Here is a 16,948-nt window from a genome sequence, read left to right on the forward strand (position 1 = left end):
AGTTCCCTTCTGTTGGTTTTTAAAAGCTTCCTAATCATCTAACTTCCTGCTAATTTTTGCAACATTGTATCCCCTCTTTTGCTTTTATGCTGTCTTTGACTTCACTTGTCAGCCACTGTTGCCTCATCCTCTAGAATGCTTCTTCTTCTTTAGGATGAAATGATCCTGCATCTTACAAATTACTTCCAGAAACTCCTGCCATTGCTGCTCCACCGTCATCCCTGCTAAGGTCCCGTCCAATCAACTTTGGCCAGCTCCTCTCTCATGCCTCTGTAGTTACCTATACTCAGCTGCAATACCGATATATCTGATTTTAGCTTCTCCCTCTCAAACTGCAAGATGAATTCTATCATATTATGTTCACTGCCTCCTAAGGTTTCCTTTATTTTAAGCTCCCAAACCAAATCTGGTTCATTGCACAACACAAAATCCAGAATTGCCATTTCCCTAGTGGGCTCAACCACAAGCTGCTCTAAATAGCCATCTTGTCGGCATTCTGCAAATTGCTTCTCTTGGGATCCAGTGCCAACCTGATTTTCCCAGTCTACCTGCATATTGAAGTCCCCCATGACCACCACAACATTGCCTTTCTTACATCTCCTGCTGCAATTTGTACCCCACATCCTGACTACTATTCAGAGACCTGTATATAATTCCCATCGGGGTCTTTTTACCATTGCAGTTTCGTAATTCTACCCGCAAGGTTTCTACATTTTCTGATCCTATGTCACTTCTCACTAAGGCTTTGATTTCATTTTATTATTAACAGAGCCACCCCACCCCCTCTGCCCACCTGCCTGTTTTTTCAATAGGATGCGATTGCATGCTTAGGTCCCAGCTGTGATCTTCTCTCAGCCACGATTGTGTGATGCCCGCAATATTGTACCTGCCAATTTTTAACTGCGCTATAAGCTCATCTACCTTATTTCATATACAGCGTGCATTCAAATATAACACCTTCAGTCCTGTATTCTCCACCCTTCCTCTCAAATTTATCTCCATGTTGCCCGAAGTTAAATCCTTATCCCTTTCTAAACTCTCTTATTTTTTATTCTGGAGACTTCAGTAACCTCACTTGCACTCTCCTTCCCTCTTACTTTATCCATACTTTTCGAATCTGTTGAACCCACCCTCCTACCATTTAGTTTAAAGCCCGATCCACAGCCCTAGTTATGTGATTCACCAGGATCCTGATCCCAGCGTGGTTCAGGTGGAGCCTGTCCCATTGGAACAGCTCCCTCCTTCCGATGGCACAGGCTCCACCTGAACCATTTTGCATCTTTGGTAGTTCAATTGTTAAGTTCCAATCAGAGACTGATAGATTTTTGTGAGTCAGTTGCAAAAGAGTATAGGGCAAAAACAAGTCTGAGGAATTAGATCACGAATCAGCTACGAACTCAGCAAATGACAGAATAAGCTGGAGGGGGCATGTGTCCTACTTCTGCTTCCATATCTTGTGACATTTTGTTCTTAAAACGTTGGAAGGACTGAATGACCTCCTGCTGTGCATTTATTCCCACGATGCAATGATTACTGAGCCCAGTACTCTTGTTAATTTACTGAAAAGCAACAGGGACATGCTGTTATCATGATTGATATAGAACATAGGACACTACAGTACAGTACTGGCCCTTCGGCCCACAATGGTGTTCCAACATTTTATCCTGCCCTGAGATCTATCTAATCCTTCCCTCCCACATAGCCCCCTATTTTTCTATCATTCACGTGTCTTTCTAAGACTCTCTTAAATGTCCCTAATGTATCTGCCCCCACAACCTCTGCAGCAGTGCATTCCACACACCCACCACTCTCTGTGTAAAAAACTTACCCCTGACATCCCCTTTATACCTTCTTCCAATCACCTTAAAATTATATCCCCGCGTGTTAGCCATTGTTGCACTGGGAAAAAGTCTCTGACTGTCCACTCAGTCTATGCCTCCTAGAATATTAAACACCTCTATCAAGTCACTTCTCATCCTCCTCCTCTCCAAAGAGAAAAGCCCTAGCTCGCTCAACCTATCCTCATAAGACATGCTCTCCAATCCAGGCAACATCCTGGTAAATCTCCTCTGCACCCTTTCTAAAGCTTCCACATCCTATAATGAGGCAACCAGAACTGAACACAATACTCCAAGTGTGGTCTGACCAGAGTTCTATAGAGCTGCAACATCACTTCGGGGCTCTTGAACTCAATACCCCAACTAATGAAGGCCAACACACCACACACCTTCTTAACAACCCTATCAACCTGTGAAGCAACCTTGAGGGATCTATGGATGTGGACCCCAAGATCCCTCTGTTCCTCCACACTGCTAAGAGTCCTGCCATTAACCTTATATTCTGCCTTCAAATTCAATCTCCCGAAGTGTGTCACTTCACACTTATCCGGGTTGAACTCCATCTGCCACTTCTCAGACCAGCTCTGCATTCTATCAATATCCTGTTGTAATCTACAGCAACCTTCTGCACCATCCACAACACCACTAATCTTTGTATCATCAGCAAACTTACTAACCCACCCTTCCACATCCTCATCCAAGTTATTTATAAAAGTCACAAAGAGCAGGGGTCCCAGAACAGATCCATGTGGAACACTACTGGTCACCGACCTCCAGGCAGAATACGCTCCATCTACCACCACCCTCTGTCTTCTATGGCTGAGCCAATTCTGAATTCAATTCTGAATGATATATTTTCTGAAGCACAGAGGATCATAATGGCTCTGAGGTAAACACCAGATCCTCATAATCTTGTCTTTCTTTGTCATTACTATTTTCTTCTATTCACCTATGTACTTAAAGTCACTCACTGATAGTTCCTTAAGCTCTTGGGCTAAGTTTATCTATGCCAATTCTTCCAAACACTGGAGGGAAGTGCATGGTGCATTCTTTGCCTACGTCACTGGGAGGTTGCTGCTTCAGCCCTTCAGTGAAAGAAAAACAATGAAATGTTGGCTCCAAGAGACATAAAACATTACTGGTATGGTCCTTTGTGATTGTGTGTTTATGTACTTGCAGAAGTGGGTGAGAAGGACAGTAAAACAAAAGAAAAAGATGATAATTAGGATTATAGGTCTCAGTCAGGGGAAACTTTTCCCTGACTCCTTCTATGCAAAGCTCCTTCAGGTGGACCCTTCCAACAGTTTGTAATTCTGAAGCTCTTTTGCAGCTCAAGTTATTCATGCAGTATGAGTCTTACTTCAGTGGTGGGCAAATTACTGGAGAAGATTCTTAGAGACAGGATTTATAGGCATTTGGAATAGCATAGGCTGATTAGGGACAGTCAGCATAGATTTGTGAGGGGAAGGTCATGCCTCACGAGTCTGATTGAATTCTTTGAGGAAGTGACAAAGCACTTTGATGAAGGTCGAGCAGTGGATGTGGTGTATATGGACTTCAGTAAGGCGTTTGATAAGATTCCTCATGGAAGGCTCATTCAGAAGGTCAGGAGGCATGAGATCCAGGGAAACTTGGCTGTGTGGATTCAGAATTGGCTTGCTCATAGAAGACAGAGAGTGGTGGTAGATGGAGTGTATTCTGCCTGGAGGTCGGTGATCAGTTCTAGGATCCCTGCTCTTTGTGATTTTTATAAATGACATGGATGAGAATGTGGAAGGGTGGGTTAGTAAGTTTGCTGATGGCTATGTGGGAGGGAAGGGTTAGATAGATCTTAGAACAGGATAAAATGTCAGCACAACATTGTGGGCCAAAGGGCCTGTACTGTGCTGTAATCTTCTATGTTCTATGACATGAAGGTTGGTGGTGTTATGGATGTGTAGAAGGTTGCTGTCAGTTACAACAGGACATTGATAAGATGCAGAGCTGGGCTGAGAAGTGTCAGATGGAGTTCAACTTGGAAAAGTGTGAAGTGATACACTTTAGAAGATCGAATTTGAAGGCAGAATACTAGGTTAATGGCAGGACTCTTAGCAGTGTGGAGGTCCACGTCCATAGATCCCTCAAGGTTGCCGCGCAGGTCGATAGGGTTGTTAAGAAGGTGTGTGGTGTGTTGGCCTTCATTAGTCTGGGTATTGTGTTCAAGAGCTGCCAGGTAATGTTGCAGCTCTGTAGACTGCTGGTTAGAGCACACTTGGAGTATTCTGTTCAGTTCTGATCACCTCATTATAGGAAGGATGTGGAAGTTTTAGAGAGGGTGCAGAGGAGATTTACCAAGATGCTGCCTGGATTGGAGAGCATGTCTTATGAGGATAGGTTGAGCGAGCTAGGGCTTTTCTCTTTGGATAGAAGGAGGATGAGAGGTGACTTGATAGAGGTGTACAAGATGATAAGAGGCAAAGATTGAGTGGACAGTCAGAGACTTTTTCCCTGGGCAAAAATGGCTCACACGAGGGAGCATAATTTTAAGGTGATTGGAGGAAGGAATGTCAGAGGCAAGTTTTTTTACACAGCGAGTAGTGGGTGCATGGAACGCACTGCCGGCAGAGGTGGTGGAGGCAGATACATTAGGGATATTTAAGATTCTTAGATAGCCAGATGAATGATAGAGAAATGGAGGGCTATGTGGGAGGGAAGGGTTAGATAGATCTTAGAGCAGGATAAAATGTTGGCACAACATTATGAGCTGAAGGGCCTGTACTGTGCTGTAATGTTCTATGTTCCATGAAGGAAAAATATATTTATAAACAGTTGTAAGTGAGAAAAAATAGAAATGTGTGCCTCTTGCAGCCTGTTCAATGCACCATTCAAACTGCATACACTTCTACTGGATTTTAAGTGGTTCTTTGAATAAGTTAGTGTGCCAATGCTTTCAGCCATAAGTTGCAGCTTAAATCCCTATCCTGCTGTGCTACTGGCTTGTATGGTTAAGTAGCAAAACAGCCGTAAAATGTTGTGCAAGCATGACATAGATCAGTGGAAACCATGCAATGATTTGTAAGCTAAAACTCTTTGAATACCGATTACAGTCATCAGACTGATGAAAAGTAAAATTTTGCACCCTTTGGCAGCTTGCTTAAAAGCCATTTCCAGGTTCTGTGGAAACATTTACAGGACTGATGATGAATGCCACTTCAAACCAACTGTGTTGCACAATTGTCCTCTGGAGAATGATTGCTCTGAAGTGCTTTAAATTGGGCAAAACTCATAAACATAGGATGTCACTGCAACTTCACTACATTCAGATAACTGAAGTTTGAAGTTTGAGCGCTACATCCATTTCCCTACTGCCACCTTGTCTTTCTTTCTTTCTGCTTTTGCTTTCTACCAGTTTATGCCACAGGTCTCTTTGGACATGCCATTAACATTTGTCATTTTTCAAATGCAACCGTGTTTCTTTAACTGCTTTGTTTCTCTAAATTAATATGTTAAGGGCTAATGATATATTTGATTTCCCAACCCTCTTGAAAGCTCCCAACAGCAAACTCATTCAGACTTGGGCAATGCCAATAGCACAAAATGCAGGATGATGCCAAATCATAACCATACCTTTCCTTTCTATTGAAAATCCCAGGTGAAATATGACAGAGAAGTTCCCCTTGCTTCATCCATCTCAAATCTTTCTATCTCCAATGCTAGATAATCTTGCATGATTGTATCAAAATATATTTGCCTAAATAATTATGATTTTCAATATTACCCATCTGAAGATCCATTTTTGTTGTGGGGTGGAATATGATTATGAAATCTTTTGGTACAAATCATGGCAATAGAAATTCAACTAGGTGCCTCTGCAACTTGTGCTTGTACTGATGACATGTTTGTTAAATTGTGTTATCACGTCATGATGGCATTATGCATGCAGTGCTCATTTAGAGCATTAACAGGAGAAAATACTCCATGTAATTCTGAACCATACCTTTCATTGGACACTTTTAGCCCAAGTAGAATTAAATGAAACCTGAAAATGCTGGAAATGCTCAACAAGTAAGGCAAACAGAGTTAATGTCTCAGGTTGAAGACCCTTCATCAGAACTTTTTTTTAATACATATTTTACCCTGGCATTAGGAACAACATGGAGATTTCCTTTCATTAATGTTCCCATTCTGGCTCTGTTCTACCTGCCCACACACCCCAATAGTACTGAATCCTAGCCCTTCTAACCCAATGATTATTCAATTTGAAGGCCCTAATTATTTGACCTGACCCATGACAGGACTCAGTGACCACATCAGTGCATAAACTAGTGACCACATTGTTATCACTGATTGGTGATTGGTCCCCAACATGGTGTACACCCTTTCTTCTCTGGCCAGCAATTAGTGCCCAATCCAGTGACAACTTCACTCTTGACCACTGATCAGTCCCAGAGTCACCGAGAGTTCCACACCCGACCGCTGAGCAGACCCTGATTCCTAGATTCCCAACTGATATCTGCCCCTGACTTTGTGATGCATGTCCCTAACTGGCAGTGATGGACCCCATAGCCATCAATTATTGCCAACCACCGCTCATCCGATCCCGTCCTTTCAGTTCTGACCCTCTACTTCATCCTCTGGCTCTTCTCCAGACATGGGCTAGGCCCTAATCCCATGTGTTTTCCTTCTTGTACCCTGTGAAAGAAAGGCCTTATATTCTTGGAAGACAATTCAGTAATGCCTAAAGCCTTGGGCCTCAAATGCTAATAAATAGTAAAGTGACAGCCCATCATTCAGCCTGTCAAAGGTGCACCAGGCAGAGATGAATTGATGTACCTCTGTAGATGCTGGTGAATTTCTAGGCCAAAGTCTTAATAATGTCATTGATGATGAGGTGAGTCTCTGTGCCTGAGCTTGTGAGTTTCACCTTGCAAGAGTCTAAACGAGGCACATTTGCAAATTGTTACCAGTTGATTGGCTTATTAACTGTGGCAAATAAAGGTTAAGGCAGGTATAAGTGGACCAGCCATGTTGGGAGTGGCTAGTGTTAGAGTGGGTGAGAAAAGCTGAGGCTTTGGTTCAAGAGGATTTTGGTGGAAGAGGTGAAGGTGAGTCTCTGGTAAGTTCCTTTCTTTCTTTGATTTGGTGTTTCTTTTAGTGCTGGGACAGAGTAGTGAGAATGGCTCCAGGGTCAGTGGTGTGTTCAGCTTGTGAGATGTGGGAGTTCTGGGAGATGTCTTGTATCCCTGATAACTACATCTTCATGAGGTGCATCCAGCTGTAGCTCCTTACAGACTCTGTTAGGGAACTGGAGCTGCAGCTGGATGACCTTTGGCTCCTATGGGAGAATGAGGAGTTCCTAGATGAGAGTTACAGGGAGGCAGTCACTCTGAAGCTGTGGGAGGCAGGTAGCTGGATAACTGTCAGGAGATGGATGGAGACCAGGTAGGTAGTGCAGAGTACTCCTGTGGCTGTTCCCCTCAATAACATGTATACTGCTTTGTATACTATTAGGGGGTTGACCTACCAGGGAAAGCTGTAGTGACTAGGTCTCTGCCACTGAGCCAGGTCATGTGTTGGAGGAGGAGAAGAAGAAGAAGAGGAGGGCAGCAGTGATGGGGATTCCATAGTAAGGGGGGCAGATAGGAGATTCTGTGAACACGACATGAGAATGTGTATAAGGAAAGGTTAGGAGAACAAAAGATTGAGCCCTGAGATGTGAATTAAAGGGTACATCAACATGGCTGTAATAGACTGCTTGAAATAGCTGTGCTTCGCTTTGCAGTGCCTTGCTCCAGAGATTTTGCTTGCTTCAGCTAGTTTTCTGCAGCCTTGAGGTATGATTGTACTGGTACTATCAGTTCCTGTCTCAGCAAGTCTGCACCATTGACTCTTGCTCCACTAAACTGACCCTGAGGCCACCATGAGGAACCTTGTGTATACAAAGATAACTGGTGGAACCAGATGGTCTGAAAAGATTAAGGAACTATAGCTTTAGTAGAAGTAGTAACTTTAAGTAAATTTTGTCTGTAACCAATCACGATGTAGAAAATAAGTGCAATGCTGCCTGACTAATGCATGATCATTCCTAATATGGTAATTGTTTGCACCTCTGGAAAAAGTATAAGAATGTATGTAGATCAATGTATCTCAAAGACCATCTGGGATGTAGGTGCCTGGCTTGGTGCTCTCCTCGGATCAAGTAATAGAGATTGAACAAGAACAGTGGTCTTTTGAGTCTTCCCTCTGAGTCTGACAGACTCCTGGATGTTATGTTGCCTTGCTAGTGCCAGGGTCAAGGATGTCTTGGATTGGGCCCACAGCATTATGAAGGGGGAGGGTAAACAGTTGTACATATTGGTGTCAATGACATGGGTAGGAGAAGAGATGAGGTCTTGAAGAGGGAATATAAGAAGCTAGGTAGGAAGCTGAAAAGTAGGACCTCAAGGGTATTAATCTCTGGATTGCTGCATGTGCCAGTGAGGGTAAGAATAGGAAGATTTGGCAGATGAATGTGAGGCTAAGAAATTGGGGCAGGGTTTCAGATTTGATCTTTGGGATCTCTTCTGTGGAAGGTAAAACCTGCATAAAAGGGACAGGTTACACTTGAACTGGAGGGAGACCAATATTCTTGCAGACAGGCTTGCAAGAACTGTTGGGAAGAGTTTAAACCAGTTTGGCAGGGGGGTTGGGAACCAGAGTGATGGGTCAGAGGCTGATGCATTTAATCTACAAGTGGATGCAGACTGTAGAAAGACTGAAAGGATGGGCAGTTGAGAGGGCAAAATTGCCATCAGTTGGGTGGGCTAAAGTGTCTACTTTAATGCAAGAAGTATCAGGAACAAGGGAGATGAACTTAGAGTGTGGGTAAGTATGTGGAACAATGACATGGTGGCTATTATGGAGACTTGGCTGTCACAAGGGCAGGAATGGCTGCTGGATATTTCTGGTTTAGATGTTTCAAAGGGATGGACAAAGGTAAGAGGTGGGGGAGTAGCTTTGCTGATCAGGGACAGTGTCACAGCTGTAGAAAGGGAGGATGTCCTGGAGGAATCATCCACTGAGTCAGTGTGGGTGGAAGTCAGAAACAGGAAGGGAGTGATTATTCTATTGGAGTATTATACAGACCATCTCTCTCCTCTCTTTCCCCCCCCCCCCCCCCCCATAGCAACAGATGCTGAGGGGCAGATTTTGGAGAGGTGCAAAAATAACAAGGTTGTTGTCATGGGTGATTTCAACTTCCCTAATATTGGTGCGTCATTACTATAAAGGGGATAAATGGGATGGAGTTTGTTAGATGTGTACAAGAAGGATTCCTGACAGTATGTGGACAGGCTAATGAGGAGAGGCCATACTGGATCTGGTACTAGGCAATAAGCCTGATCAGGTTTCAGATCTCTCGGTGGGAGAGCATATTGGAGATAGTGACCATAACTCCTTGACCTTTACCATAGCCTTGGTGAGGGATAGGAGCAAATATGGAAAATATTTAACTGGGGGAGGGGGAATTATGATGCTATTAGGCAGGAACTTGAGTGTAAATTGGGAACAGAAGTTCTTGGAGAATTACACAGCAGAAATGTGGAGGTTGTTTAGGGAGTACCTGCATGGGGGTCTGGATAGATTTGTCCCATTATGGCAGGGTAAGGATGGTAGAGTGAAGGAACTGTGGTTGATTTGAGATTTAGAATGTCTTGTCAAGAGGAAGAAAGCTTACCTGAGATTTAGGGAGATCAGACAGGGCTCTAGAGTTACAAGGTAGCCAGGAGGGAGCTTAAGAATGGACTTGGGAGAGATAGAAGGGGGCATGAAGTTGGTGAGTAGGATTATAGAAAACCCCAAGGCATTCTACATGTGAAGAATAAGAGGATGCCAAGAGAGGGTAGGACCAATTAGGGATAAGAGGAAACGTGCCTGGAGTTAGAGGCAGTGGAGGGCCTTAATGAATACTTTGCTTCAGTATTCACCAGAAAGAGACCTTGACATTTGTGAGGATGGTGTAGCACAGGCTGATGAGGAAAGAGGATGTGCTGGAACCTTTGAAGAACATTAGGATAGATAAGTCACCAGGGCTGGATGGGATATATCCAAGGTTGTTATGGGGAGCAAGGGAGGAGATTGCTACACCTTTGGTGATCGTTGTGTCCTCACTGGCCACAGGAGTAGTACCAGATGGGAGGGTGGCAAATGTTGTTCCTTTGTTTAAGAAAGGGAGTAGGGATAACCCTGGGAATTAGACCAGTGAGTCTTTCTTCAGTGGTGGCCAAATTACTGGAGAAAATTCTTAGACAGGATTTATGGCATTTAGAGAAGCATAGGCTGCTTATGGACAATCAGCATGACTTTGAGGGGTAGGTCATAGCTACTGAGCCTGATTAAATTCTTTGAGGATGTGACAAAGCATGTTGAAGGTAGAGCAGTGGATGTGGTGTACATGAATTTTAAGGTGTTTGATAAGGTTCCTCATGAAAGGCTTATTCAGAAAGTCATGAGGCATGGGATCCCAGGGAAGTTGGCTGTGTGGATTCAGAATTGGCTTCTCTAGAAGACAGGGCAGTGGTAGATGGAGCATATTCTGACTGGAGGTCAGTGACCAGTAGAGTTCCACAGGGATCTGTTCTGGGACCCCTGCTTTTTGATGTTTTTTTTAAATAAATGACTTGGATGAGGATGTGGAAGGGTGGGTTAATAAGTTTGTTGATGATAAAGGTTGGTGGTGTTGTGGATAGTGTAGAAGGTTGCTGTAGATTACAACAGGATATTGATAGAATGCAGAGCTGGGCTGAGAAGTGGCAGATGGAGTTCAACCCAGAAAAGTGTGAAGTGATACACTTTGGGAGATTGAATTTGAAACACATACAAGGTTAATGGCAGGACTCTTAGCAGTGTGGAGGAACAGGGATCTTGGGGTCCACATCCCTGTGCAGGTTGACAGGGTTGTTAAGAAGGCATATGGTGTGTTGGCCTTCATTAGTCAAGGTATTGAGTTCAAGAGCTGCCAGGTGATGTTCAGCTCTAGAACTCTGGTTAGACTGCACTTGGAATATTGTGTTCAGTTCTGGTCACCTCATCATAGGAAGGATGTGGAAGCTTTAGTGGGTGTGGAGGAGATTTACCAGGATGCTGCCTGGATTGGAGAGCACGTCTTATAAGGATAGATTGAGAGAGAGGACTTTTCTCTTTGGAGAGAAGGATGGTAGGTGACGATAGAGGTGTACAAGATGATAAGTGGTATAGATCGAGTGGACAGTTGGACTTTCCCCAGGGTGACAATGGCTAATAGGAGGGACATAATTTTAAGGTGATTTGAGGAAGGTATAAGGGGGATGTCAGGGGTAAGTTTTTTTTTTTAGAGTGGTGGGTGCATGGAATGCACCGCTGCAGAGGTTCTAGGGGCAGATACATTAGGGAAATTTAACAGACTCTTAGACACATGAATGATAGAGATGGGGGGTTGTGTGGGAGGGAAGGGTTAGATCTTGGAGCTGGATAAGATGTTGGCACAACATTGTGGGCTGAAGGGCCTGTACTGTGCTGTAGTGTTCTATGACGTCACAGAAGTTTGGAACATTACCAATCAAATGGTGAGTTGTAATAAATGTACTCATGACCAGTAAGTCCATTATGTACTAATGACAGAAGACTGGTTCAGTTTGTGATAAATTAAGATATTTTTACACCTTTATTGAACAAGGGTGTAGCATTTACCACTCCCCAGGCCTCTGGCATCTCCCCAGTATCCAAAATCATTGGAAAATTATTCAGTGCCCTCAATTCCTACCTATACTTCATTCAAAATCCTGGGATGCATACCATCCAGTCCTGGTGACTTGCCTATTTTCTTGTTCAATCAGTTTTTCTATTACCTCCATGTAATCAATTTTTAATGTCTAGTGACTCATCTACCTCCTCCTTCAATACTATGCTTTTTTTCTAGTGAAGACAGAAGTCATGCCTTCATTTGGTACTTTAAACAATCCCCTCAGCATCCTTGCACATTCCCATTCTTGTCATTAATAGGCCCTACTCCTCCATATGGTACTCATTTACTATTTATATCAAATAGAACATGTTTGGATTCACATTTGTGTTGGCAGCTAATCTTTTGTCATATTCTCTTTGAGCCTCAGACTAGTTTTCCCTTCCCTTCTGACTTTTTTGTAACCATCATTGTTCTTACTGGTATTTACAACATGATGTAATCAGCAGCCTAGTTTGCTTTATCTTCCTCTGTATCTTTCAACATCTGCAGAGCTCTGAACCTGAGAGAAGTTCATAAGATTATGAGAGACATAAACAAAAGCCCATGGTGTTAGGCAAAGTATGAGCATGGATAGAAGATTGGCCAACTGGCAGAAGTCAGTTAGGATAAAGGAGTCCTTCTCAGGATGGCTGCCAGTGACTAGTGGAGTTCTGCAGGGGTCAGTGTTGGGATCACAACTTTACACTTTATACATCAGAGATCTGGATGAAGGAACAGATGGCTTTGTGGCCAAGTTTGCAGATGATACAAAGATAGATGGAGGGAAAGGTGCTGTGGAGACGGAGTCTGCAAAAGGGCTTGGACAAGTTGGGAGAATGGGCAAAGAAGTGGTAGATAAAATACAGCATGGGGAAGTGTAGGGTTATGCACTTTGGTAGGAAGAATAAAGGTGTGGACTGTCTTCTAAATGGGGAGAGAATTCAAACTGGAGGTGCAAAGTGATTTGGGAGTCCAAGTTCAGGATTCCCTAAAGGTTAACTTGCAGGTTGAGACAGTAATAAGGAAGGCAAATGCAATGTTAGCATTCAGTTCAAGAGGACTAGAATATAAAGCAAGGATATACTGCTGAGGGTTCATAAGGCATTGGTCAGACTGCATTTGGAATATTGTGAGCAATTTTGGGCCCCATATCTGAGGAAGGATGTGCTGGTCCTAGAGAGGATCCAGAAGAGGTTCACAAGAATTATCCCAGGAATGAAAGGCTCGAACATGAGTGTTTAATGTATCTGGGCTTATACTTGGTTCAAAAGGATATGGGGGGGGAATCTTGAAACCTGCCAAATAATGAAAGGCCTGGATAGAGTGAATGTAATAAGGATGTTTCTATTAGAGTCTAGGACCAGAGGGCACAGCCTCAGAATAAAGGGATGTCCCTTTAAAACTGAGTGGGGCAGGCATAGTAGTGTAGTGGTTAGTGTAATGTTATTACAGCACCAGCAACCCAGGTTCAATTCTGGCTGCTGTCTGTGAGGAGTTTGTTCTCATGTCTGTGGGTTTCCTCTGGGTGCTCCAGTTTCCTCCCACATTCCAAAGATGTGTGGCTTAGGAAGTTGTAGGCATGCTATGTTGGTGCCAGAAGTGTTGTGACACTTGTGGGCTGTCCCCAGAACACTGCAAAGATGCATTTCATTGTGTGTTTTTTGATGTACATGTGACTAGTAAAGATCTCATCTTGTCTCTCAATTTCTTCAGGCAGTGTGGTGGATCTCTGGAACTCATTGCCACAGAGGGCTGTGAGGCCAAGTCATTGGGTGCATTTAAGGCAGAAATTGATAAGTTCTTGATTGGTAAAGGTGTTAACAGTTATGGGGAGAAGGCAGAAGAATGGGGTTGAAAAAAATCAGCCATGATTGAATGGCAGAGCAGACCCGATGGGCCATATGGCCTGATTCTGCACCTATTATCTTAGTCTTGTAGATGGGGTAGACAGAATCTTTTTTCCCAGGGTAGAAATGTCAAATACTAGAGGGCATAGCTTTAAGATGGATGAGGGGGGAAATTTTAAAGGGGATGTGCAGGCAGTTTTAGTGGTAGGTGCCTGGAATGCACTGCTGGGGGTGGTAGTTGAAGCAGATACAATATTGGTGTTCAAGAGGCTTTTAGATGTGCACATGAATAAGCAGGGAATGGAGGGATATAGATCATATGCAGGCAGAAGGGATTAGTTTAAATTTGGCATCATACTTGGCTCGGACATTGTGGGCTAAAGGGCCTGTTACTGTGCTGCAGTGTTCTGTTCTGTGTTTTTTCTTCTCCAAAGCTCTTTCTGCTAATGTTATGATCAGTATCTCCTTAATGCTTTCTACTTAAACTTGGTGCATTTGACCCATCACATTCCTCAGAACCAGATCGAGCAATGTCTCCTTTCTTGTTGGACCAGAAATATTCTGCTCTAGGAAATTATTCTGGACACACTTTGAGAAATTCTTCAACAGTTCTGTCCTTAACACACTTCCTATCCCATTTTACATTGGAATAATTAAAACCACCCTATAGTATTTGCAGTTCCATGAAATCTCCCCACATTTATTCTCTCCCACTCATTGGTGAGGTATAGAACACCCAGCAGTGAAATATTCCCTCTGTTTCTTATCTCTAACCAAATAGATCCTGTTGTGGACCCTTCTGCACCATCTTTTCTCTCCAGTACTCTAATATCCCCTGTAATCAATACTGCTTGCTCCCTTCCTTTCTTGCCTTTCCTATCCTTCCAGAACATTGTATCCATGAATATTTAATACCTTATCCTGCCTCTTTGAGCTGAAGTGTTGTCATCAGCATTTTGTATTCCCACATGGCTATCAATGCCTGTAGTTCACCAACTTTATGCACTCCATACATTCTTGAAACTATTGAGTTTAGCTGTGCCATTGTTGAATGAAATTGGGTTAAAGTGACTCCAAATATAGCTACCTTAACCAGAAATGCATGACTGAGCTTGAGAACCATCCATCTTATGTATCAAATGAATGGACATGTTCTTCAAAACAAACCGCATCCTGGAGGTTGATGGAGAAGAGAAAATCGAGAGCCCAAAACAATGTGATATGCAAATGTAAAGAAAATCAATACTCTTGATGGAGATTTGGTCAGACACATAGTATGCTGACAAAGATTCCAGTCCCATACGAAATTTGAAAATCTTGTGCAGAAACTAGAAGTTTACTTTGATCCAAAGCTGGTAGAAATGGCTGAAAGTTATAAGTTTGGGATAAGGAGCCAGAAGCAGGATGAGATATTTTGTGGGCACATGGTTTCAGTAAAAGAATCATTCTTATTTTGCAATAGCAGTTACCTCTTAGTTCATGCCTTGCATGATGAATTTGTGTGGATTAGTAGATGAATTTAGTCAAAGCATTGAACACACAATATACATGCAAACTTGCATGTCATATTGCTAAGTCAATGGAAATGATGTCCAAGAATACTAGGGAAATTCATCTGCCACAAGTGTTGGTATAGCTGCAGTCCAAACTTTGAATCAGTGAAGTCAAAGGACAGCATGCTGGTAAGGGCACTTCAATCTGTTCCTGTTGTAGTTTTCATTTACCACAGTTTTGTTGGTTTAGAACAGCCAAGTCATTCAGTTGCAGAAAGGTTACATTTCAATAGCCTGTAGATGCAAGGTTCAGCAATTTCACTGGCAATTTGACACGACAATAGAGAGGAGGACTTTGTACTATCGCCCTTCATTTTCTCAATGAGAAATTGGAATTGTACAGAATCTATGCCACAAGCAGTAATGGCAGCAGACAGACTAACAGTTTTGATTAACAACTAGCGCATTGACAAAAATATTGATAGTCACAGTTTGATAATGAGTCAAGGGACACACTCCAGCAATTTCAACAAGATACTGTTGATGGAATGCATTGCCACACTGCAAAGGTAATCTGCTCGGGATTTGTAGAAATTAGGGAGAGGCTGCATAGTGTAATAGTGACACTGAGTACAGCTATTGCAAGACTAAAAGCAATGGCAAAAGACCAACTTTAATGAGGAAGAGCTGGCTGAGACAACTTGAGATTGGAAGAATATTTTCAGCATTAACACTTCAATGTCAAACCTTCACATTCTTGGAGAGGTATCAAATGTATGCATTGTACCCTATTATGTCATCTCCAATGATATAATAGGGTACAATGCATACATTCACACTAGACTAGATGCAAAGACAGTCTATTGCAAGCCCAGACCAATCCTATTTCTTCCAAAGAAACATGCTGAGAAGGAACTGATCAGATTTGTGAATGGGGCCACGTGAGAAGTGGTTGTGCTGAAGGCAAATAAGATTGTTGTAATGTGGAGTTTACAAAGTCACAATAATGCAAGTCATTGACAATGAAAGCTATCTGCCACTCATGTTATGCAGAGTTAGCAGGATCAAAGACCTGCCAACTTTAGTCTTTGAATGTCAAGAACAATCATCAGCAGTATCTGACCATTAACGTAAAGGAAAGTTTCTTCTCGTGCATGAGGTTGCCCATTGGAGTTAAGTCTTTGCCCAAGAATTTCCAGGCTGCGATGGATAAAATCTCTCAAGAACTACTCAACAAAGTAATAATTTCAGACTTAGTCTTAAAGACTGAGTAAATGCAAGTGTGTTGTCTTGTAAATATACCTCCAGCTCTTTATATGCCTACGTCTCAAAGTTCATGAACATAGTACAGTTGTCATACCCAAGTTACAGCAATGAATTACATTTATATAGCACTTTCAACACAGTTAAATATTCCAAGGGATTTTTACAAGTGTAATCAAACATAGTTTGCAACAAACTGGGTCTTGGTACTGTTTAGAAGTCATTCTTTGTTTTATTCATCCATGCAATGTGTATGTAACCAACAATGCCAGCATTTATTGTCCATCCCTGATAGCTCTTGAACTAAGAAGGCAGTTATGAGTCAACTGCATTGCTGGTTAAAGGGTCAACAACATGGTTGAGTCTGTAGTCATACATAGAACAAAGCAGGTAAGGTAGATTTCCTTCCTTGAAGGGCATTAGAAATCCAGATGGCTTTTTATGGTAATCAGCAGTTTCATGGTTACCAATCAGTGATCCAGAAACTTAGCTGCTGGTCCAGATGAACTAATCATTCATCTTCACCTTAGAGAATAAAAAAAACTGATTTAGGTTGTGCCTTGAGCTGTGCTATGCGGAGACTCATCAGCAGAGTACATGATGAGAAGAACCAGCAAATATGGATGAGGGATATTATTGAGGATGTTAGGGTGAATGAATATAGTTAGTATCCTGTTGTGATTGAGGAGCTGCTTATGAATAATCTCCAGTTTTGGAGCTAAAGGCAAGTATGGCAGAGCCATGCATTCTAAAATGTATTAGTAGAGAACATTTACTTCTGTAATCTCA

This window comes from Pristis pectinata, chromosome 12 (assembly GCF_009764475.1).
Source record: "Pristis pectinata isolate sPriPec2 chromosome 12, sPriPec2.1.pri, whole genome shotgun sequence".
Lineage (NCBI taxonomy): Eukaryota > Metazoa > Chordata > Chondrichthyes > Rhinopristiformes > Pristidae > Pristis > Pristis pectinata.